Raw genomic sequence first — 25,173 nt, 5'->3', positions numbered from 1 at the left:
TTTGGGATCTTTCTCTTCAGGTAGGACGGAGCAAATGAATGAACAAGTGCTATGTTAAATGTCTCTTTGCATGTTTGTAGATTCTCATTCACTAATATCGATTGATGACCATTACAAACAATATTTGTTCTTTCAATCTGAATTATCACAAAGTGGAGGCTGTTTTAGCGATTTCCTTTTGTTGTGCATCACTCTATTGCATTTAATTTATTGTATATATGTATTGGACTTGAATACATTATATTAGCACTGGATTAGTAGCCAAGCACACTGACCAGCTGATGTGGGGAAGGATTATGATGTCACTAAATGTCCTTTTTTTCCTCTGACATCTTGAGATTGGTCAAAAGTGTTGTGTACATTCTTATATTTTACATTTCATTCACATGAACATCTCCCAGCTACAGTGACAGAAAATATGATCAAACTTCAAAACAACAGGTCCAACTGAAGTGAAAAACTAGCACAAATATATAAGGACTGAAAATGCCAGCAAAAATAATTACGTCTTAATGGACACTGTTGACCTAATTCAGAATAAGACATTATTTCGATTATGGTGTTTACATGAGTTGCTGATATAATAATACATTCATATGCTATTATATTTGCATGTTACAGAGAATAGTCTGATTATAATTCACACCATTACGTCTCATGTTTTTCACCCAGTTTTAAAACTCGATTTGGAAATAGTTTAATGTACGATGTTACCGTTTGGGTGTTTTCTTTCTAATTTTGCAAAAGCTCCATCTTGTTTACACCCAGTTGGTAACTACCTGTGGATGTGATAACGCAATTAATAGCTATACACATGTCAAGGTTGGAATACTCAACATGTCTTAATTGGATTATTGTGTATTCTGAGTATGACCTTATTCGGGTTAAGTTAATCAGAAAATGCTTAAAATGGCTGTGTCTTATCCAGACTATTGGCTGAGTCTGGTTAATGTCTGAATATATGCTTCCATGTAAACGTAATCAATGTCAACAGGATAAATACACACGCTCCCACTAGTCGGGAATAATCAACAAACTTCAATATAGGAAGCTGCAGAATAATGAAAAAGCAGCAGGTGATAATATGAGCAGAAAACACATGTTCCCCCATGAAATAACAGCAATATCAAAGCATCGCTGTTAAATCACCAACAGGAACAGAACGAGACCTGAGGTTTATTTTGTTCCAGCCACAATCAGGAGGACGTGCAATAGATAAGAAAAACCATAAGGCGAACACAGTCTGTGGGGAGGAGGGAGAGCTTCTCTGTGACATCTGCTCCATAAATTTAAAGTTGCTGCGTTGACTTGAACTTGGAGCTCTGTGAGCACACACTTTAGGATCTTTAATAACGGCCTTTGACTGCTGCTGAATTCGATATTACCTTTAATAACTCTGGGACAAATTAAAACAATACCTGATATTAAAAATACATCTTACTCCTCAGTGTTGTGCAGAATGTCTCACACCTTCAGGGTTGCTCATTAGGAAGCCTCAGTAGGTAAAAGTGTTTGTTTACATGTGGCAGAAAAGGGAGAGGGTCCTCTGCGTCCTCGCCTGATGGCCTCGACATGCTCTCTGCCTCTTTTCTCCTTTCATCACCGCTGCCCTCAGGGCTCCTCCTCACCCTCCTCAACTCCTCCATCTGTTTCAATTAGCCGGAGTGCAGGGTGGAGCACAGAGGTCGATCACACAGGCAGAGCGCTGCAGGTACAGCGGCGGCAGCGTAGCACGCGGCTGACAAACAGGACTCACTCTGGGCCTGTCACGGTTTACACTGTCACAGGTGCGAGCGTGCGGCTGTCATTGCAGTGATGGAGCTTTGTGGAATGCTGAAGCCATTTGGGAACATGGTGACAGGCATTCAGTGACAATCAGAGCACCAGAGACACAGGGAAAGGCATACAAATACACATGCATTATCACCCCCCCCCCATGCCATCTCCTGATTATCTCCTCCACCCTCGGACCACAGACTGGAGCCCCGTCCTGCACCATTTTCTGCTGTGCATGTATGAAACTTTGTCTTTGTGTTTCCCTTCACTTCGTACTAACAGTGGATGTGCCCTCCTGAGCTTTATTATGGGGTTGAGGACTGCAGAGCACAGTACACAGACGACTGGGGAACATAACTGAACCTTTACACAGTAGGTTTCTGGTGCGTGAGGCTTCTTGTGTTAATGCATGGGTGTAATCTCATTACATTTGGTGCATTTGTGTCCCCTGGTGTAGTGATATAAATTCAGCGTAACTAAGTGATTTGTGTATTAAAAAGGAGGGTGCTGCATCCATCCATCCATCATCACTACCGCTTATGCTTGGAGGGTAGTGCGGGGGGGGGGAGCCGTAGCTGACCCCAACAGGCATTGGGACTGTGTATTGCAGGACTGAAACAACCACTCACATTCACACTCACACCTACAGTCAGTATAGAGTCTCCAGTCAAACTAACCTGAATCTGCATGTCTTGGGACTGTGGGAGGAAGCCGGAGGACCCGGACCAGACACGGGGAGAACATGCAAACTCTACAAATATGACCCCGGCTGAACCAGGATTTGAGGCGATAGTGCAAACCACTGCACCTGAGGGTGCTGCAGAATATGTTGAGAAATGCGAGTTGGAGGCTGGTGCTGTATTAGAGAAGCTCAATTCTGAAAAGACATTGCAACTCTCATTGCAATATTAAATAAAAGTGAGGAGGACAATTTTTCAAAGTGAACACAAAGGAAAAAACTTTAAACCTAATCTGTGCACAACGACAATAAGATTGATGTAATAAACATGAAGTTACAGCCAGGACACACTGAGCTGAGCTTATAGAATAAACTGAACAGGTAAAAGTGACTCATTTCAGGCCTGAGTCTATCTCTCTAATCTCAGCGACAGGCTAACATGCTGCTGGCGATGTCGTCAGGATGGTGATCAGATGCCTTTGAATCCGTACATCTGTGTGTGACCGTCAAAGTGTTTCAGCCTTGAACCAAGAAAGGTTTGAACCACATGCTCCACCACTAGAATAAAACAGAAGCCCTCTGTGTTTGTGCTCGGCCTAATGAATGGCGGCCAGGTAAACCAATGGTGCACAGCAGTGTTAAGGCCCTCGAGGGATGAGTGATAGAGGATGTGACACCAGCAGAACAGAGGCAGATGCTCTTTTGACTCCCTGTCACACAGAAAAGATGCAAATGACGTTCTCCCTGCGGCACTGAGGAGATGTATCGAGAGAAACACTAATGACTCTTTCTCTCTGGTCACTTCTAAGCCTGCAGACAGCTTAGATCATCGTGCTAGAGTAACAAGAGGTTAGTCAGAACATGTAGCAGCAAATGTTTTGCAATTAAAGGCATAAGTGCAGTTAACAGGATCTATGAAATGTGCGTGATGAGACTGTACATGTCTCCCCCTGAGGGTTCATTGGTGGAATCTTACGTTGATGTCACCGATTTCAACCAACCATGCTAAATATTTTTTTCTCTAAGATGGGTTTTGTCATTTTATAGTTCTTTTATGGATCATTTTTCGGGTACGTTTGTTTTTAATTAGTTATTTAACGATGTGATATGTCATGAATGAAAGCTGAGACTGACTCACGATTGGTCGAGTGTGTGTAATGACATGACCTCCCTCCCACTGCTCCATCCCCAATCACCTTTGTGCAGCTCCAAGTGCGCAACAGCGTGGTGTTTGTATCCTGGATGTTTTGGCTTCACTTCTGGATAGTGGGAGGAAGTGTCGTACATCTTTAAAACACGTATAGAACAAACCTCCTCCTCCTCTGGAGAAGATTCCAGCGTCACGTAAACACACAGGCTTCATCTAATTTGTTTTCAGGCTTCTCCATATATTTCCTCAGCTCAACAACAAGCAATTAGACTTAGGCTGCACAAAAACTCTCCCTCCATCGGACGTGGTGTCTCTCTCTCTCTCTCTCTCTCTCCCAACATGAAGCTTGGGGTGAATTCATCGCTCACTGGCTGATAGGTGCCTATGAGGGGGACCCATCGTGAAGAATGATTGACTGTTTGTCTCTAACCCCCCATCAAGGATGAGACGAGCACTTTGGGGCGACAGTCAAACTCATCTGTCACTTTCAGCCCCCCCCCCCCTATCTCTCTCTCTCTCTCTCTCTCTCTCTCTCTCTCTCTCTCTCTCTCTCTATCTGTCATTCACTGCTGTGACGATCTCACAAACATTGGGTGGGGAGCAGTAAAACCACCAAGGCTGAGGTCAGTGGACTCATGGTCGATCATTGCAGGAGGTTAAACACTGTGGGTGTGTTGACAAAAGCTTGACTATTTTTTTTTAGCTATGTGAGTAGTACTATTTTTCTCCGGCTGAACATTTCAACTGATGCTGTAGAAAACTACAAAGAACCGATTTATCGTTGGAGACAGAACATCCAGAGTTGCTGCGTTAGTTTTACTCCTGAAAACAAACCGTAAGTGAACTTTGACTGAAGTGTTTAAACTTGTGTTTTTTGTCGTATTAAAATCTGGTCAGTTTTCATGAGAACCAGTTGAGAAGGCCTGAAAGACACTGATCTGAAAACATACTTTCAGAGGTTATAGTTGCAATGATTTGACCTGACATTTAGCCTCTTCTTTCCACAGATGGTATCTGATTGCGTTCATTTTCCTCAGTCTACAGACGTGATATAATCTCATCTGGAATTTGACACCACACGGAGGGTTTAAAGTTCACAGTTTTGATTTAGTCATTTAAATAATTTAACATGCAGATTTAAAGATGGGACTAATTATTTAACAGCAGCACATCTTCATATGGTCTGTTCTATTATCCATACAGTGTAACCACTATAACCAGTGTCATATGAAATACAGGATAAGTAAACGTTCTATATTTATTTCTAGAGAAAATCCATTGCAGTCTTTTGCTTACTAATTAGGTTGATGTTACATTTTCTCACCAATGAACTCATCCATTAGTAGTAAACTTATACCTTACTTTGATGTAACATTTAACACAACAGTTAATTATTCATTGTGTACTCTCAGAAGTACCCTAATTATCTGTGAAGTGAATATATCTGATCTTCCCTTCATTGCTCAAACAACAAAGTATATGCATACATAATGCAGAAACGCTGGTATCAGTGTACCACTGTTCCATATCTGCATCATTCTAATATGGTGTGTCTACCCTTTGATTCCCCTCTGTGAGACTGATTATTATGTTATTGGTATATGTGTTGGTTTTGCAGGGTCACATGAGTCCCAGCAGCATTGGTGGTTAATTCATGAAGGTCGTGTCAGAACCGCTCAGCTGTGGTCTGAGGTGTTTAGTGTCTGCTCCATGGTTCACCCCTCCTGCTGATCTAATCGTCACCATAATGACAGTGTTGACTTTGCCACCGGGCCTCAGTCTATCTCATCTCTCATTTTTTATTTTCTATCTACCTTTGTTTCTTCTCTCCGTCTCTTTTCCTTACTTCAAGTGTCAGACTTCTGTCCCACTTTGCCTCCATTTTACAACAACTCAGAGTTGAACCCCATAACTGCTGATGTTTGCTTACATCTAATAATGCAGATCAATACAACAAGAGGTTTAATAAAGTCATGGATTTTTTAAGTGTAATTTTCTTGCAACCACTCCAACATTATATTTTGCTCACTTCATGACACAGGGACGTACATTATAATTAAACAACTGTTATCGGCTGACTCTAGGTTGTTGTCTTGACAAACAATCATGTTGCAATTAAGCGCATTGTTCTCAATCAGTGAACTCTTGTGTGAATTATGTTGTTGTGACGTAGAGCAGGTTTGTGTTTCCCTGTGTACGAGTGATGTGGGGGAGGGTTGTAGTATAAGGACAGAAATAAACCAATTTTTCCTCCCACACAGTTTGTTGAGCACAGAAATTATACCTTGTGAAAAAATACTTCTATGAATCATGGACTTGATGGATGTGTCTCCACTTCCTCCACTTACAAAAATGACGGGTGCCACCATCTTATGCTTCTGACGTCATTTGGAGCCAGAGTTTGAGCAGTGGTGTTGTAGGATGGTATCAAGGTCCCAACTGTTCTGGAATTTCTTATGGTTTAAGGCTATTTTGTTAATTGAGTTTCATTCTTTTTCACTTGGTATGTATTGTCTTATTTTGGGCCTCTCTAACCCAGGGGGACGTTACATAGACTTAGTCAGAGGAAGTTTTCTTCAAATTCACTGAGTCCCCTAATCTCTGTTGCAGTATCAGTAGGAGCCAAGGTTGAGTTGGAAAGCTAGACAGATAACAACTGGAGGAAGGTGACCGCTCTGCAAGAGGACACTGACCTTCATGGAGAAACATAGACTAGAGAAGACACAACAATGGTTTGGCGAGATGAGCCAAGGTTTAGAAATATTTGTCCAATATAACATTCATTTTCGCAAGGACTGCTCAGAGTTTAATATAGCTGATAACTTGTTTACTTTCTGTAAGCCTCATTAACCTGGTCTCTCTGATGCATCTGGTACTGAGAGTAAAAACGTCTGCATCATACATCATATAGCAACGGATAAGAACTACCTAAAATGATAGAAACAATCTTTGAGGGGGAAAAAATGTAACGTTGAATTTGACTTTTGATCCATTTCTGATCCACTAACATGGGGGAGACAAGGTTTATGACCTATGCTGCAGCCAGCCACCAGGGGACAATGGAGATGATTTGGCTTCACTTTTGGGGAGGTGTCACTTTGTCCATCTTTTATATACAGTCTATGCTATATGAATCAAAAGATAAAAAATTACAGAGTTGTTTGGACTTTTACTTTTTACAGACACATTTATTATTTGGGGTTACATGGGTATAATTAATTCAATTGAGTGTAATTCACACCAACACCATGTTACAGGCTCTTACAGAATGTTAAAGATCCTTCTTTCTACAACCTTTCTAAATTGTTGTCTTACTCCAACCTGGAGTCTGAGGTGAGCTGAGGAGCTGCCACGCTTCGGGGTTCCACCTGTGTGGATGGAGCTAAAGTAAGGATACACAACCTTGGCTTTATTTCACACAGGTTTTACCCTCTAATGGGCTACATGGGCTTAGGAGGGTGAAGTCAGATACTTGCACTCACCTGCTGTGACACCAGCACAGCACAGGGTTGTGTTTCAGTTATGCAAATATATGGGCCGTTGCTCTATCATCCTTCTGCAGTATGCAATGGCATTTCACACACCTTTTTGCCTCAGCAGTTTGTTAAGTGCAATGTCTGTGCAGCAGATTTGTGTAGCAGTAAAACAGATGACAGCCAGTCTATTCAGCATGCACTGTTTGCTTTATGTGTAAGGGTCCTTACTCTGAAAACTGTTGCTGGTCTTCTCCTGCATAATAGAAAACAGGTGGTAGTTTGTCCCTAACTAGTTTGTCATGTCCAAATGAAATAAACCATTCATCCAGGGCTCTTCAGTTCAGAGCTGGAGAGGGATTTTGAAATAGCAGCAACACATCTTTAACTCTGCAGAATCAATTTAGAGGATAATTTAACTTTGACTTGTGAGGCTCCATTTGGATGAAAATGTATAATTGAGCCATGAAAGGTTGTGTTCAGCTGGCAGTTCACCCAAAAATCTGTGAAAGATAGTGAAAAGTGTTAGGAGACATAGAAATCAGTACTGGGTTTGAATCATCCATCCAATATCCATAATGTTTTTCCTTAGAGGGTCCCGGGGGGGTGTGGATCTGGAGTCAATCCCAGTAGATATTGGGGCGAGAGGAGGGGTACACCCAGGAGAGTGTATCACAGTGCCAGCATACAGAGACAAACAACAATTTACACTCATATTTACACCTACAGTCAATTTAGCATCTCCAATCAACCCTAACAAAAATCTGCATATCTTTGGACTGGGGAAGGAAGCCAGAGTACCCGCAGAAAACATGCAGTCTCCACACAGAATGAGATTCAAAAGGGGAGATTTGAAGAAGGACCCTTCTTGCTGTGAAATGACATTGCTAACCACTGCACCAGTGCTTGAATGAGTCTTATCAATAACTCAGAAAACAAACCACCTAGAAGGTCGGTTGAGATGGAAAAATATAAGTGTAGATGGAATTCCTCAGTCTCCATATGAGAAGTGGGAGTAATCTGATGTCAAGGTCCATAAAACGCTTGCTGCAGATGCAGAGCTACAGATGGATAAAACGAGGACTGAGGTAGAACGCACCAACCCTTGTGACATATGTATATTTGGTCTGTTGTGTTTTGCGTCAACCCTTGAAAGAGTAGCTAATGTTCTGAATCAGCTAATGGGGATCTTGATGAAATTATAATCACAAGTACCTCCATTAAAATTGGTGAGAGCTGGAACTGAAGCCAGAGCTGATGGAAGGTTAGGCCGCTGCTGTAACCTGCTGTTTACAAGCAGAATGAACTCACCCGCTTCCATGTGGTTGGACTCAGAGATGGAAAAAGGCTCAGCAGGACAGTGACTGAGGAGCTGCAATTTACATGCTTCACAGATGTGGAGTCAGAACTCAGAGCCTCTGCTCCAGGGGGTTCAGCCCATAGAAATATGATGGAGAGAGTTAGTCGTATGGAGAGGAGAGACCGTCTGGTACCCACAGAAACAGTAAGACAGTCAGAAGTCATGCACAAACCTGTGTGCAAACACACACCAAGAGAAGTAAATGCAATTACAGAGAACTGCAGGGGTGCATATACAACATTAAGGTTGTTACACTTTCAATATCAGCTATATCAACCATGCTTAGCCATTACAAATGGAAGATGACGATAATAATATGAATTTGGACATTGCAGCCTTTTTATGAGACGTTAAATTTCTCATTGAATTACTGTGTTTTGTTTCCATATAAAATGGCCTAACCTAATTAACAGTGTTGGAGATGAGTTCTGAGGGTTTTGTCTTTGAAGCCTTGCCCTCTGCATACAGTTAGAGAAATGTGTCTCATCTGTGTAGCACTTTTCTTCCCCCTGCTCTGTGCTCTGGTTGCACACTCACTCTGATCACGATTCAGCTGTTGGCCAAAAACGAAGAAAACAGAGAAACTCATTACTGCTCCTCTAGCCTTCCAGTTGATTTTTTATTTATTTCAAGGGAGAGGCTGCAAAAAGTTCCAGAAATAAATACAGCATGTGTGTGTGTCTGTCTTTGTGTATGTATGACTCAGTAATGCTTAGTCCTGTCTCATAGGGTTATAAGACCTCATAAATCTTACGTAGATATGGGTGTCGGTCTGGCAGAGAAATAGATGTCTCATAAGACCTTTCACGGTTTTCAGCCCAAAACAAAAGAAAATGTGTTTTTCTGCAATGGTCTTGGCATCACTGAATTTAAAGATGTTCACATCTGCAGTCTAACATTGCGCTGACACATGCATGTCAATTGGGTAGCTTTAAATCCTTCCATCCATCCATTACCTGAACCGCTTATCCTTTTGAGGGTCGTAGGAAGAGTTGGAGCTAATCCCAGCTGACATTGGGTGAGAGGTGGGTTACACAGGTCACTAGCGTATCACAGGGGCAACACATAAAGATAAATATTCATTCACACTCACAATCACACCGACGGTGAATTTAGAGTCTCCAATTGACCTAACCCCAAACTTCATGTTTTAAGACGTGGAAGGAAGCTGGACATAAAATCCACGCAGAGTTGAGAACACTCAAACAGAAAGACCCCGGCCAAACCTTTGAAGTCCCTGAAATAAATATTTTGGCAAGACTAACACAGTCTTTCCATTCTGATTAACCTGCCTCTGTCTCAGATGCATTTCCTCTTTATCTGATCTGGGCCTACATTGTCTCTGATTTGCCAGAAGTGGCCACTGGACCGACATAGAAGTCTCATAGCTTCTCATCTCATAGCTGGGCAGAGGTCCAGACCATCCCTCAGAGGCTCCAAATTCTCAATGGCACAACACCACCAAACTATCAGCCAACAGCTCTGTGAAGCCAGAGTCGAGGAAGAGAGGCTGATAGGACGAGTAATTAATGGTCCGTCCCGCACTCGGGTGGGATTATTTTCTCTGTGTGAAGCAAAAGAGAACATGAGATAGAGCGCACAGACTGAGGGACGGGGGAGATGGCTCGTCCTTGTGGAGTCACCTTGTCCCCGCTACAATTGAAAACTCCGAAAAGTGATTGCATGCAAGGATGATTTTCTAGACCTCATTAGCAAAGTTTGTTTCCCATGGGGTGAAGGTTACAAGTCAGACTTCAGGCCAGGGTGACTGTGAGGGTATAGGTAACACATACAATTATGATGGCTGCTGTAAGGGTCAGAGCTGGGAAAGTGATTGTATAAGAATGGTATCTATCGTGTTCATGTGTGTGTGTGTGTGTCTGTGTGTGTGTGTTTGTGTGTGTGCTCTGTCAGTCTGAGTGTCTGTCTTCCTGTTGACCTCAGTATGTGGTTGGCTTTGAGAACAGATGCTCCTGGGAAAGTTTTGTCAGCGAACAGGTCAGAGCTCGGTGTGTCTTTTATTAAATGCGTCCCTGAGTCAGATTCTGTCCTCCGTATGTCGTGTAGAGCATTTGTTGCTTCGTGACAGCTCTGGACAGTGAGGTCAGAGGACGGCGGCCGCTGAAAACTTACTGCTGTTGAATAATTTCTGAAGTTCTGCACTTGAGGAGCTAATTATACTTGGTGATGTGATTTGTTACCATTGCAGAGATCCGTGGTTGTTTTTAATCCAACAGAAACAGGTAGATTTCTAAACAAAATATCATCTTGTTGCTGATAAGTTATTATACTCATCTGCTTGCTCTCTCAGGTCCAGTAATTTAAATCTATTACATATCCCATGCTACCTTCTAAAGACTTGTGCTGATGGAGCTTTTGAGTTTTGGGATTCCCTATACCTACATCTCTAATGTTTGCTGATTCTATGGAATGATTTAAAACAGTAATGCACTTTGTGACTCTTGTCTGTAAAAAGTGTATAAACTTAGTTACGTTCTGACCCTTGAGTTGTCATTACCTCTGCCAATGTTCCTCCAATGGTTTTACCCCTGTCCGTTTATCTGTTGGTTGGTTTGATTGTTTATAAGCAAGGGTATGTAAATACTACAGGACATTAAATTACCATTAAACTTAGTGGAAACATGCAGTATGGGTCAAGGAAGACCAGATCCATTGTCGTACTCTGCCTTTATTTTGAGTTTCGTGACTGAAACTTGCACGGCTGTGATTTTATCGTGTCGACAAAATCTATTCAAAGACATAAATACCTGCCAAGCCTTGAAAATTGCCTTTGTGGTATCTTAGGTGTCTCCAGGACCACATTTTTCACATGAAAACACACAAAAACGGATAGAAATTACCAAAGGACTGAGGTCTGGTGCTAAATTTGTCTCATTTCACAATAATTTCATAATTCTGAAAGGGTCTTGGTTTCATGGGAATTTAGCTCAGCATCAGCAGTTTGATTTCCCTGTTGTAGTTTCGACCCTTGAGAATCTTTCACCCTGAAAAACCAGTGAGGAGAAACGGCTCAGTAATCAAACTTTGACTGGAGCTGTAATCCCCAAACATCTGACACAATTACACCTATTAACACAGGTAATTAAACTCCAAAGAGCACTCACACATGCACTCCTTGTGTATTGTGTGAGCGTTTGTGAAGTGAGAATGACATTTACGTCGTGTTTGTGATGATGTGCTCGTATGATACTGTTGGAAAGCAAGTTATTCTTAATTATAACTATTAGTTAACTTTCTTTAGTTAACTAGTTCTCTGCAGGTATGTGTGTTTGATCAAATGCAAGATGAGTGAAATTCAAATGGGATATACGTTATAGTTTCGGCAGCTTGTTTGTTTGTTTGTCCGTTAGTTAGCTGGACTGATCAAAAACTAATGGACAGATTTCAATGAAACCTGGTGGAAGGATAAGGTCTGAAATGTTTGTGCAGATCCAGATCAGAGGATGAATCCAGGAAGTTTTTTCCACTTTCTTTAACGATGCGAAAGTTTTGATATTTTCACAGATTTCAATTTCATCAGTGTCTTGATGAATAAAATCTGACATGTTTAGGGAACAGATATCTGAGAGTTTGCAATTTGGTGCAGCTTGATTGAATTTAAGGGGACTGTTGGGCCTTGGTGGAGGTACGACTGAGTTTACATTCAATTTCCATTCGGCTCGGAAACTATACACTTATTGAAGAACAAATCTCTCCACGCCCAACACAAAAGTCAACTCACAAACAGTTAATCCACTTTGTGAGATGAGGAAGATGAGAACGGAGGCAGCTGGAGTTTAGGGTGGATTACTGATACGCTTCTTGCTTCTTGACAACCAGGTGAGTCACAGAGAGGTGAGAATGGGAAAGGAAGACAGGAGTGACGGACAGTAGAGGAATAGGAGGAAATGAAGAAAGGAGGAATGTCAAATCTGGTGCATTGGAAGCGATCCTGGCAGGAAACCTAAGTTACCATAGCGACCTGGTGAAAGCTCTGCAGCAAGTGAGAGAGACCGTGAGAGAACAGACCTTGAGCTATTGTGTCTCTCACTTTCTTCGCTTTGTTTCAGCGCAATATTTTTCACATGGCTGTTAATTATTGGGTATAAATACATGTCTTTTGCTACACTTTTTGTAATAAGCTAAACTTATTAGTGTCATAATTCATGTAGCACAATGGTCAGGGATCACTCGCATTATTGAAACCCAGTAAAGTTAATCAAAACCCTGTTAGGATCATCAGTGCACGGCTCTGCAGTCTGACAATCCTCGGTTGAAAGGATATGAAGCAGAACTACACATCCATTTACATCAGGTCGCTCTTTGTAATGTGGATGGTAATTGGTAGTCTTTGATGCACCGGACTGCTGGGACCGCTGACTTTAATAAGCTTAGTCACCAGCATGAAGATTCAGATAGAGGCTCTGCCATAGACAACCGAGGGGATACATGAAGACACACAAGCGCCCATGCACACACACACACACACACACACACACACACACACACACACACACACACACACACACACACACACACACACACACACAAAGTCATTACAAACATGCACCCATGCATGCCCGAGTGCACGTAATAATGTAAGCACATGACAGCTATGAGAGGACGAAGCACTATACTGCCATGTCAAGCCCACAAGTACAAACACACACTCCCACAGACACACAGTGAAAGTGTAGATCAGCCACAAGACCTGCTGGATATCCGTCTCTTCAAAGTTATAACAAAAGACAGACACTTCTCTTTGACTCTTCTACTTCCTCACACTTCACATGACTCCATCTGTGTTTCTTCACTGCAGTCAGGAGGCTGGTGACACTCATCTTACAATAGACACTTGACTGTGTGTTATATGCACCAATAGATATTGCTTAGAAAACTGTTATATGGCAGTTCACCTCTCTCCTCTCTCCTGGCTGGTGTTTTTTTCCCGTCACGGTGTCTCTTCTGAGTTTGTTTTCCAGGGCGTGGCTATCCCTTCCTCCTATACCTGAGTCTTTCCTCCTCATTATCAAACTCACCCAAGATCAATCTGGCTCATTACCACACCTGACTCCTGCTGCTTATAAACCCTGCTGCTTCACTCCTCTCTTTGTCAGATCGTTCGTTTACCCACACAGTTACCAGTCCAGTCCAGTCCAGTCCCTCCGTTTGTCTGCCACGCCCTGGAAGTCCGTTTTAGTTTTTTGAGGACTCAGCTGGAACTCCTGCTATTTGGTCACCAGCAGTTTTTGTTTGTCTGTCCACTTCACCTTCAGTTTTTAATTATACCAATTCACTTTCTACTCCGTGTCTGAGTCAGAGATCTGCATCTTGGGTCCTGAAATCTAGTTAATTATAACAAGAACAAGATATTTCCAAACTTTTAACAATTATTTAAAGATATGCGTCAAAAAATGCTACGTGTCATCATCACTTGCCCAATAGGATGGTTTTAGACAGATCAGTGAAAGACAGGGAAGTACCACCAAAGTGGATGACTGAGTTATAACTAATGTCTTATTATTATTATATTTTATATTTGATTCTTTTATCAGAAACCTTGTAATTTTTCATGCACTGAAGAATTCAAAACATACGACTAAAGTTGTTTAAAAAGTAAGAGAAAAGATGGTTTGGAAGAGGTTTCAACAAAATGTCCTCAACGTTCCAAGTAATAATAATTATGAGCCCTTTCATATTACATATTACATTTCATCAGCTAAGTAGGTCATGTGGGTTAGGGTTTGTTTGTTGTTTGTTTGTTTCTTATAAGCAAATACTAGGGTCAGAACAAAAAATATTTAATTTTGTTGCGGATCCATATCAGGGGATGGATCCAAGATTTTTTTTTACTCCTCATATTTGTTAATTTCTCAGAGAATAATTCATAGATCTTGATGGGAACAAATCTGACATGTTCAGGGGACTGATATTTATGAGTTTTTCTTATTTGGTGCACATCCAAATGAAAATCCAAATCTAGTGAATTTAAATGTGGTTTCACAAGAGGACTGTTGAGCCTTGGCAGAGGTATGCACTTGACTGAGTGCCATTCTAGTTAATATATTTATGATACTTGATTACTTATGTTGAACGAACATGTTGTCCATCAAGGTGGAACTATTTCCATCTCTTTCACATCCTGTTGGGTAGTTTTCCATTTAAATGGACAATTTTCTCTTTTTCTCAGACAATTATAGGATGAAAGTTTGATCAAATGTTTTAATCTGAGTGGTAACTAATAATGCAGATGGCAAAAAAAAAAGTGCAAAGTAAATCAAGTTCAGGTGACTGACTATTGCAGTTACAATAATAAAAAAATTTAAGTCAACGCCTCCTTTAACACCTCTCACTGATTTGAGGCATGTGAGCCGGTGAGAAACTCCTGGTAATGTCCTGTTGACGGTGTCTTTAGCAGACACTGATGGACAAATGGTACTCATTGATTTCCGCTCTTACATCCTGGCTGTCCAGACTCATTCTTGGGTTGACACTTGTCTCTCTCTCCCTTTCCCCCCCCCTCTCTATGAATCCTCTGCAAATGTCAAGCAAAGACATTCCTTGGCCAGTCCCACTCTCTTCTTATCACCTGGGATTTCAGTGTGCGGGTCGCTGTGTGTGCATGTGGGTCTTTGTCTTTGACACTTCTTGGTCAACAATGCTGAAGGGTTGCCTTGTTTACATATGTTAAGTCACTCGTACTCTAGATAGTGCAACGTGACTTTCAGCTGTCACTTTTTTTCCAACCAGCTCACACTTTACACACTCTTTACCTAAGCAATGGCGAATGGGTGATAAATCATTCCATGTTCAATCGCTACATGTTTTGTCACATTTGTAGAGATTGCCTCTGTTCACTTCCCGTTACCACCCCATTTCTTAGCTTGATCTCCATGTGTGTGTGCGTGTGTGTGTGTGTGTGTGTGTGTGTGTGTGTGTTTGGTGTGTGTTTGTCAGTCTCTGTGCAGTGTTATCTGGCACCGTGTGTGAAAGAGATTAAACGTTTCCCGCAAAAATCTCATCTCTGTCCTCTGCTCTTTTCCTATGCATTTGTCACCATCGCAACAACTCAAACGCTGCTGTGTACACGTGTGTGTGTGTGTGTGTGTGTGTGTGTGTGTGTGTGTGTGTGTGTGTGTGTGTGTGTGTGTGTGTGTGTTAGTGTGTCAAGGCTACTAGAAGACTTGAGTGCTTGTTTCTTTCTGCTGCTAGTGATCACCTTCTTTCCACATGGAAACAGTTATTGATTTCATGTTTCACTGATGGCTGCAGCCACATCCTTTACGCGTGAGTAAGACTTACAAAGCATCGTTTTTCACGGTACGTGGAAATGTCTGACTAAAGCTTTCTGCTATGTTCCTCTTAGAAATACTGTGGGGTCTCCATGGTTACCAGCAAGCATGCTTCTCTCTCTTGTGTTTAGAAGAACAAGATTCTCCCGAGTGGGTAAATCAACAAAAAAACATTGTGTGATATTCTGACCTAAAACATATAACTGTGACAACTCATCTTTACATTGCCAAAAGTGCTCTTTGATCTTTTCTCTTTGATATTAGTTTTTTATTGCCCATAACACTGGAACTAACTGCATTCAGCTTTTCACTGTCTGAGGCTTACACCAACCGTCCTGGAGCCTCATTTCACCAACCTCTTTCAACTCTTCAGTCAAAGCAAAATAATAAAATGATTATCATTTTAAAAGCTTAACTAGCCCAAAAATGTCCATATGCAAAGTTTTAAGGAAATATTTGCTTTTTCATTATTAATAGTCTTTCGTGAAAATGTTATAAAAACCTCTCTACAAAGAAGAGAAGTGAAGGTTACTTGCAAGTAACAAAGCAATTAAAATATAAATATGTGATTAATTTGGGGTGAATGAAGGTTTCACACAAAGATGGAATCATCTTTGGGCCCTGATTTACAAGCAAGCACACACACACGCACACACACACACACACACACACACACACACACACACAGGGCAGAGAGAAAATGGGGGGAGGGGACAGAAGATAATTGGCAGTCTTTCTTTCATGAGCAAGTGTTTGTTTTTATGTCAATTAACAAAACAAGGGTTGAGCTTAATGAGGCTAATGAGGAAGCCCCTCGTTTGGCTCAGCCAGTTTAACAATCTGTCAGAGGAGGAACAAACACATTCACACACTTTTGACAAAAAAACACAGATTTAAAGTAAAAATGTCTGCTAATATAATCTGTGGAAATGTTTTAATCAGAACTGAAATCATATTTGTCATTGTTTGACCGACTGAAAGACAATTTAAATGTGGTTATCTAATATACAGTATAGTCTATGGTAAATGAAATGGTTTTAAATCATTTAAAATTGTGCATCACCTAGTTGGACGAATCAACTTGATTATTTAAATTATTAATCAGCCCATGTCATCATAACTAATAACGACTGTAATCAGAGTGTGTCTCATGGCTGATGATGAGTACTTTCCATTTCCATTATCATTAACATTGGCACGGTTGTCTGTGTAATCTACCCCATAGTGATGCACTGGAGTTTGATGAAGCTGATGAAGGATAATCAGCAATTAGTAAACTGGTGCAGAGAGAGGAAGAGAGGGACAGAGAGAGAGAGTATGTGTCCATGTTTGCACGTGTGCACATGTACGTGAATCTGAATGTGTTGTTTACGACGTGTTAGCATGCATCTTGGGTTTGGTGATTGACTTTGGTGACAGGCATGTCAGAGTTAGTTTAGCTCAAATCTTCCTACAAGGCGGCTGCTGTGCTCCCCTTTAAACGCTTCAACTAATAATAATGTATGATTATATAATTATATAATATAATCAGTCCTGATAAAGTCCAAATTCAGTTGTTTCTGAAACACTTTTTATCTTATTTCCTATGTTTTGAGGGTGAAGCTTTGACGAGACGGCCGATAGAAACGGATGTGTGTATTGGTTGGATATTTTTAAAACATAGCCAGCTTTTGCTAACTTTTCCAGGTTTACCAAACCAAGTTGACATACTGTTCATCTATCTTGTCTGTAATACAGCAACGTCCCATCGTGCTACGTGGCTCTGTGCTATTTGCTATACCCATAACCTCTTAAAAGGGTGTCCTTCACTAATGGCTAACCATATTCCCAGGTTGCTTTAGGTATTTGCAGAGCAAATCCTTAATGGAGGGCTAGAGAGTGAGGCCCAGTCGAATGTGTGATAGCAGGTGTTCCAGGTTGTAGTCATGGTGGTTTGTTTTTTGCCTTTCTGTTTGATTACTGTTTCTGTGTTCTGCATGGCTGAACACTGAGCCACACAGCAACGCCGGTTATCTATCTTTCTCTCACACACTCTCTCACACACACTGACAAATAACCAAACCGTGAAACAAAGAAGTGTTCAATTTTTTTTTACACCACCAGCTGTTCACACCCATACGCTATAATAAACACCGCAGTGCGTCTGAAACAAGGTAAACACAAAGTAGAATCTGTTCTACATTAATTAACCAACGGATTCATATAAACCATGAACTAAACTGACACCACAGACCAGATAACTGTCTAAACATTGACATACATGTGATGCTGCAGGTCAGTAAATGGTTTACTTGGCCCTTTGCGTCCCCAGCAACAGTTTTGAGATTGGCCACTTTGTCTGGTTGCGACCTTCATTTATCAGGTTGTTTATCCACTCAGGACTACACACATTCCAGCTTGGCAGCAGGGATGGGAACAGTTGATGATGGATTAGCAGAGGAAGACGCTGGCATAGGTTTAAAGCCAGGAGATGAACTTTGTGATTTGGTTCGTTTTGTGTCTCTCCTCAAACTCTCACTTTATCTCCTACTCTATTTTTCGCTCTTTCCCACTTTCTTATTCTACTACCTTAAATCTTTTGTTACTTTCACATTTTTCATATTTATCCACCTTTTATTAATATCCATAACCACATACCTGCAGAGATCCACAGCCCAATCTTTCTTCTGATTATCTTATCTGTCTTTTTATTCCTGTGTTTCCTTTCTATTATCTGTTAAATTTCTCTCCCTCTTCACAAACAATTAATCAGTCTCCCCTTGCCAGGTGCAAGTCATCCATCTCTCTCCATCTCTCCCCCGTTCTCCTGCTCATTTGCACAACTGTTTGTGGAATATAAACTTCGCAGAGGGAGGACGTCACGTGATGGCGTGCTTTCCCCCCCCCCCCTTTACTGTGATCACTGTGCCTTGTTATCTTGCATATGCTTGTTTCTATTGAGCCTGGCAGCAGCTGATCGATATTTGTCGTATAGACACTAATCACTGACACTATCCTTCTCACTAGGCATGCACTCACAGCTCAATAGCAATGATCCCACTTCATTTACATCTCGAGCCCATTCACAAAACAACTCATAGAGAGAATAATCCTCAATAATCCGAATGTAAATTTGCTATGAATGAACCTCCCAGCTGTAAGACTTCAGTCTACAAGACACTTGTGTTCTCAAATCTTAGAATAAAAATTCAGATAAAGACACAGTCTATAATCCAAATGAAAATGAAAGGGTACTGTAGATCCTTTAATAAAACACCCGGGACTGAAACCTGCTGTTCCTCAAACTGGTAACGTTAAATTATGATTAAGTAATCCTTGTATTTCTGGATTAAAAAAGAATCATGATTTGTCATGCAGGGTTATTCATGCTGTGCTGTTTCCTAAAAGTCACACTGACACAACTGAAGGGACCTGTCCTAAGATCTGGGGAATCTAAATAACCTGAAGACAGGAAATGTCTGCAAACCCGTTGATGCTTCCACAAACTGATTTTACCTCCCAGGTTGGTAACATTTGGGCACAGGACCCAAAGCATGACACACATATGTATACCTGCATCAACAGTTCACCTGACAGGTCATGTGACTACCCAAGTAAAAAAAATAAAGTAAAGTAATAAAGTAAATAATGAATACAATACAATGAATATCAAACTCAGCAGTAAAAAGTAGCTTAGACAGTAAATCCAACAAGTGCAGTTCATCTTCGTTCACATGAGAAAAAATGGACCCAGTGAGAGCAATACTATGCAAGATTAATCATCTGTGCTAATTAACATGGACTATATTGCTGGGTCAAAACTGAAAAGTTATTTAAATGGAAAGATCGGCTGATGTAAAAAGTTCTTGGAACTGGTAAGGGTTCATTAGAGTAAAAGGTTTAAATAACAATGATATTTCCGCAGACTTTTGAGCAATAATTTTCTCCAAAAATACTTTACATTAGTAACACTAGATCTGTTGTCTCAATGCATCTTAACAAACTGTAGCATGTTCTGTGGTTGAATCATTTATTTATTGAGTTGCCATGTTTTTGATTCAGTGTATCTTCTAGGGTGTGTTTTCAGTTCTTATTTACACCATTACCTCCCCTTCCAGGGCTTTTTCACACAGCAGCCACCTGACCTCATCCTGACACTGCCTCTAGTACTATTCTGTCTTTAACTGTTACTGTAAAAGGGCTTTTCCTCTGCTTGCTGGGCAACAGTCCAGCAGAGATCTTGAGAGATGGAGACAGAGCGAGGACCAGGAGAAGAGGGGAGGTAGGAAGAGGTGGGCTGTGGGACTGCTCAGAGGGTTTCCCCTGCCAAGGCGGCACAGAGGACGGTTTGTGTTTTTTTCTTAATGGTTCCATGTGTCTGAGCTTGCAGCAGAGGACCAGTTTGCCTCTTTACAGAGCTATGGTTGAGGCTCTGCTGCCAGGTGGTTACCACACAGCCATTTATCTTCATATGCTGACCATCTCTCCCGTCTGCTGCCACACGGAGCCAGAGTTCAACTTAGCACTAAAGCCATGACGGAGAATGGATTTCAATCATAACAACAGCAATGAGCGTTTAGAGAGGGCATTGTGCATCTTGCTATTATAGCATTTAAACTGCATCATATTCTTCCATCAGAGTCAAGGAGGATTATCATCAAAGGCAGAATCAGGCCGATGCTTTATACAGTATGTGACCCTCCAATAACCCTACTACCACATCATCTAAGTGAAGGTCACTAGTGCTCATTGTTCTGCTCTGTTGGGAAGGAAATAAGGGAATGGCACTGGCCTTTCCTTCAGGGTGTGTAGATCAGGGTGCATTGTTTTGTACAGGGTGGTACCGCTGATGATATTCATAGCATACAAAGGCTTGGCTTGGGTACTATTTAAAACAACTCACGTATGATGAGAAGATGTGTCCTGATTTAGACATGTCAGGGGAATGTTTTAGAGACACTGACTGTGTTAGATAGTTGCTGGTGTCATCTCTAAAGTGTCGTGTCTCCGGTTCTTGCAGAGTCTTTGAAAAGACACGGACACATAAAACTACGAACAGGTGACACCTGGGACTTGCTGACTTTGACACCAACTTAAAATGCAAAAATGCATCCTCTGCCCAGCAAGGGTTCTCTTGTTTGTTGATCCCAGACACAAAATACACTTTCATAAACTTGCATAAGCACAATCTCACAAGCCCACTGTCATATTCACGCACACTCGTGCACAGAAGTCCATAATTTGCAATTTCAGCAGTGTCACAGCTAATTTTTCAGTACGACAGGTTGACAGCACTTGAGGAGTTTTCATCCTCTTCTCTTCTTTTTCATTAATGTTATAAACAGTCAGTTTTTTGCTTTCCTCTCCAGCACTTATCTCGATACAATACAATGCAGTCAGGAATATCTTTTGGCTTGTACATTCAGGATTTGTTAAGTTTGTCTTTTTAATCCTATATAGGGTTGAAGGAGGTGGAGATACATGAGTTAAGCTGTTGGAGCGACTGTACAGACAGCTATTTCACTTTTTGAGGTGAAGATCATATTTATGAAATGGTTAGAGAAAAATACCTTTGGAGAAAATTGAATGCCAGGGCAATAGTGAATACAGAGATCAATATGGGGTAGACAGTATGAATGTGTAGTTATTTGTCATTGTATTGCAACCTTTCAGCGTATATGTGGGAAAATGTAGTGAAAGAACCACCTAATAATAGAATAGGGCTCTTACTGAGGTAAGAAAAATGAAATTACAATTCAGACTTTTCTTCATTGTTCAGGGTGAGCTCCCATAGAGATATAAACATCATCTGTTAGTTTTTTTCAGACTGTTGATGATGTCAACACTTGCCTTGACAGAGAGTTCGTTTTTGAAATTAACCCAAAGCAGTTTGATGGTTTTAAAGTCAGGACTCTGTGCATGTCACATCTGTTATTTTTCCAACCCTGTTTTGTGCCCAACCACAGGGTCTTAAACACACTGTTGCCACATGTTAAGCTAAGTTATGACTCTTATACTAATAAATAGTAATACTGAATGTCGTACCATTAGAGCTTGGCGACACAGTCAAAAATTATATAAAAAGAGAACGTTTCATATCAGTCGATATCGATAATAATCACAATAAAATAGTTGAATGTTTAAAGGCTCAGTTTGTCCTCCCGAGTTAAGGTTGTGGTTTTAAACTCAACTTCATGAGCAGAGAATAATAAACACTTGATGAACAGCAAGATATTGTAAAAATCTGAAGTCGATCAACTAAGAGTTAAACCTCCTCACATGTGTTTGCAGCATGCATACATATTATATCATTTGCCACCACAGCTTCTCGGCTTCTCCAAACATATATGTTTAGAATAATGTTGGTCGCCAGTATAAAAAGCTGTCACAAAAAAAATGGCTATGTCAAGGTCCTCCCACACAAACTGACTGGTTTAATGTGATGCATGAAATTTTTGGAATAAAAAAATGTACACATGCTTTTAGACTTAAGACGGACGTATTTCATAGGTGTTGGAAAGGATGGATCAAGTTTATCAGCCCATACAGAACAGATTTGTGTTAAAAGGTCAGCTCCATTAAGCACTTTTTCCCCCCTTTCGGTGGTCTGTTCCCTGCTTTTGATGATTTACTTGTTCATAAAAACAAAACAAGAAAATTGCAAGAAAGTGTAAATTGTGCCTTGTACCTGACACATTCATATGCAAATAAAAAGAAATAGGATTATATCATTATATTATTGATATTGTTTTATTTCTCTGCCCTATGTAGCGTACACTTTTTATTTATCTATTTTAAAAGACCTAGAGTGAAAGTGTGCAATTTAAAACTCTGTATTTGTTCTCACAGGCTGCTGGTTCCATGTTGTATGACGTATCAGAGAAAGGGTTTCAAAATAAAAGCATGCCACCTGTCGTAGATAGTTAGTTTCACTGTAACTTAGCTCAGGTGCCCTTTATTTTGAAGAGAGTCTTCCGTTGACCACCTGGCAGGTAACTCGCTCGTGTCCTCTCTGATGAGTTCTGTGAGTAAAATGTCTGCGGCTTCTGGACACGTTCAAATTCTGTTCAGGTAAAGTTCTCTGAGTGTAACTGTCTCAGGCTGAGTGACGTTTAAATTATCGTGTTAATTATTCTCATTCGGGTTTGTTTGGTGCTAAGTTGTTTCAAAGAGTTAACAGCTACCTCGCGCCAATTAACTTCATGGTAACTTCAGTACGCGCAGTTAGTTACAGAACAAAATGGCGGCTTGTGTTACCATGAGCACTTAAGCAGGAAAAAGCTAATTGTTTGTCATGTCAAACGCAGGTAATTTGTAACGGTTGCTGCATTAAATTCCTCAGTAAAATGGCGGTGGGCCTTGTTTTAGTGTTGTTGCTCACTGGCTTTTAACAGAGCCATAAACTGAATTAATCACTTCACATTCTGCCTTAATCTACCTTTTCCCTCGGTAATTGTTTTAAACCACCCTATTGTAAACCTCTATGGATTTAATGGTGGCTCCTCTCATTCATATTGTGCAGGGTCAAGATATCATCAGACGTTTCCCCAGGTCACCATGTGTATCCAGCTCAGGGTGGAGGAGAGCTGAGGTTGCACTGCCCCCAAATCTATCAAGTTCATCAAAGCAGTAGTGAATTCTTCCCAAAGAGTGAGTACATTGTTTTCTGTTCATAATGGCAGACAAGGCTCCTCGTATGTTTATTTTCCACAAATCCTAGTCCATAACATTTTGTAGGTGCCTGAAATTACATTATTTTGTCTACCATTATGAAAGGTTGTCAACTCGGGGATACAAACTCTGATCTTGACTACTGGGTCATTCAGTGTCAAGTCCTCACGCTTTGGCCGCGCTGTCACAGGTGTTGATGTATTTGGACATGTTGGGCAGAGTAGAAACCTGTAACATGGAAATGTCATGTGTCTCGATTTGCAATCGAAGTTTGACATTTTTGAGGGGACTCTTTGACTTAGAGTGGCTGTATCTCTCTTAATATATATATATATATATATATATATATATATGTCACAAAATGTCTCATCATTTGAATGAAATGACATATTATCACCAATACAAAAATAAACATCTTTATAGGCTTATATTTCTACTTTTGCATGGAGCTATTGTAACAAACACAATTTCCCCCTGCGATCAATTGGGTATTTCTGATTGTGATTATTATTAATATTACAGTTATAGTTGACTTGCAAAACCCCCCCTGCTCCCTTTTAGAATTGGTCAAAATTTCACCAAGGTAACTTAAAACATCACCATGACCTCCAGAAAGTTTACTCTTTACTTTTTTGTTGTTGTTGATGAGTTATGATCACTTATCTCAGGTGGCATCACATCACCAATTCTTAACAATGTTGTTGAACTGCATTTAGTGAGCAATGTACGGTCAAGCACATGAAAAATACTAATACATAACTCTTTCGATGGGCTACTGGATAGTGTGCGCAAAGAAATACAACATAAGTGGAATCATAATTATTAAGCTTAATGTTAATTCAATGTAGTTCACTCTTTAGTTAATTATTTAGGAGTTTATGTTTTAATGGGATCTTTTGACAATGCACATCATCATCATTAGACTCTAGCAGAAAACACATTGTGAAATATGAGTCTTGATGCTTCGTCCTTCTATCTTCTGTCTTGTCACCACACAGATAAATTATGGAATTGAAGTCCAACGTAGGCAGGCGGTCTTTCCATCCGTCTTATTAAATGGCTCAGTGCTGTGCTCTGTGATTCTCCAATGTGTTTGATATCTCATTTGGCATTCCCTCTGTGTGCAGTCCTCGTTATCGTATTCCTATGGAGTGCACTGGCATTTGACATGCACACCCCAAACACTGTGGCAGCATTGCAGATCAACTGCCTCTCGCAGCATTATTCCCTCTTACAGTGTCATTGTGTCTCTTCCTCTCCATCGTGTCGTGTCGCTCTCATAGACCTCAAACAGGTGATGGACCTAAGGGACCAGGGGGGGGCTGTCACTGGCTTAAGCATTAAATTGATATGAATCAGATTACTGTGTGCGAGAGGTGAGGGGCGCCGTGTATCTGTGTGTGGTGTTGGAGATGACTGAGTAAGTTTTTGAGTGCTCTGATTTCTACAGTCTCTGCTCTCCAGAAGATACAGTACTGTATATGGTCCTGGAAATAATCTCTCCAGCTCCATGTAAGTGTAACTGGAATGAACCTTTTTCCACACGGTGAGGACTTTCTACTTGTGTGCTGTCAGGACATTCATTGATTTGATTGTTTTTATTTGGTGGAAGATCCAGGTCCATTGAAATTGAGAAAAAAAGATGAATTAAATATGTAATTTCATTCTTTATCTTATTATTTGTAATCTTGTAATTCTCTATACAAAGGTAATACCCCTATTCAAGGTCAGTCAGTTTTTTAATGAAGCCCAAAATACCAACATATATCATATCCACAGACCCTCAATATTGT

The 25,173-nt window shown here is 40.7% G+C and overlaps 1 protein-coding gene across 8 annotated transcripts in view; it reads left to right on the top strand.

Annotated features, from left to right (window-relative positions):
* Positions 1–4,274: 4,274 nt before the first annotated feature.
* shank3a (SH3 and multiple ankyrin repeat domains 3a) overlaps positions 4,275–25,173 on the top strand; it is a 171,871-nt gene continuing 150,972 nt past the window's right edge. For 2 of the 8 annotated variants that reach the window (XM_034588089.1, XM_034588090.1), the window contains exons 1-2: positions 4,275–4,440; positions 23,232–23,359. The gene's annotated coding sequence lies outside the window, so the exon portion shown is untranslated. Of the gene's footprint in view, positions 4,441–22,738; positions 22,781–23,231; positions 23,360–25,173 lie in introns of those variants that run through there. The other 6 variants (XM_034588086.1, XM_034588082.1, XM_034588087.1 and 3 more) reach the window with 4 other exon arrangements.

Source organism: Hippoglossus hippoglossus, chromosome 6 (assembly GCF_009819705.1).
Source record: "Hippoglossus hippoglossus isolate fHipHip1 chromosome 6, fHipHip1.pri, whole genome shotgun sequence".
Lineage (NCBI taxonomy): Eukaryota > Metazoa > Chordata > Actinopteri > Pleuronectiformes > Pleuronectidae > Hippoglossus > Hippoglossus hippoglossus.
Note: the sequence above shows the minus strand (reverse complement) of the source record. Positions and strands in the feature narration are given on the sequence as shown.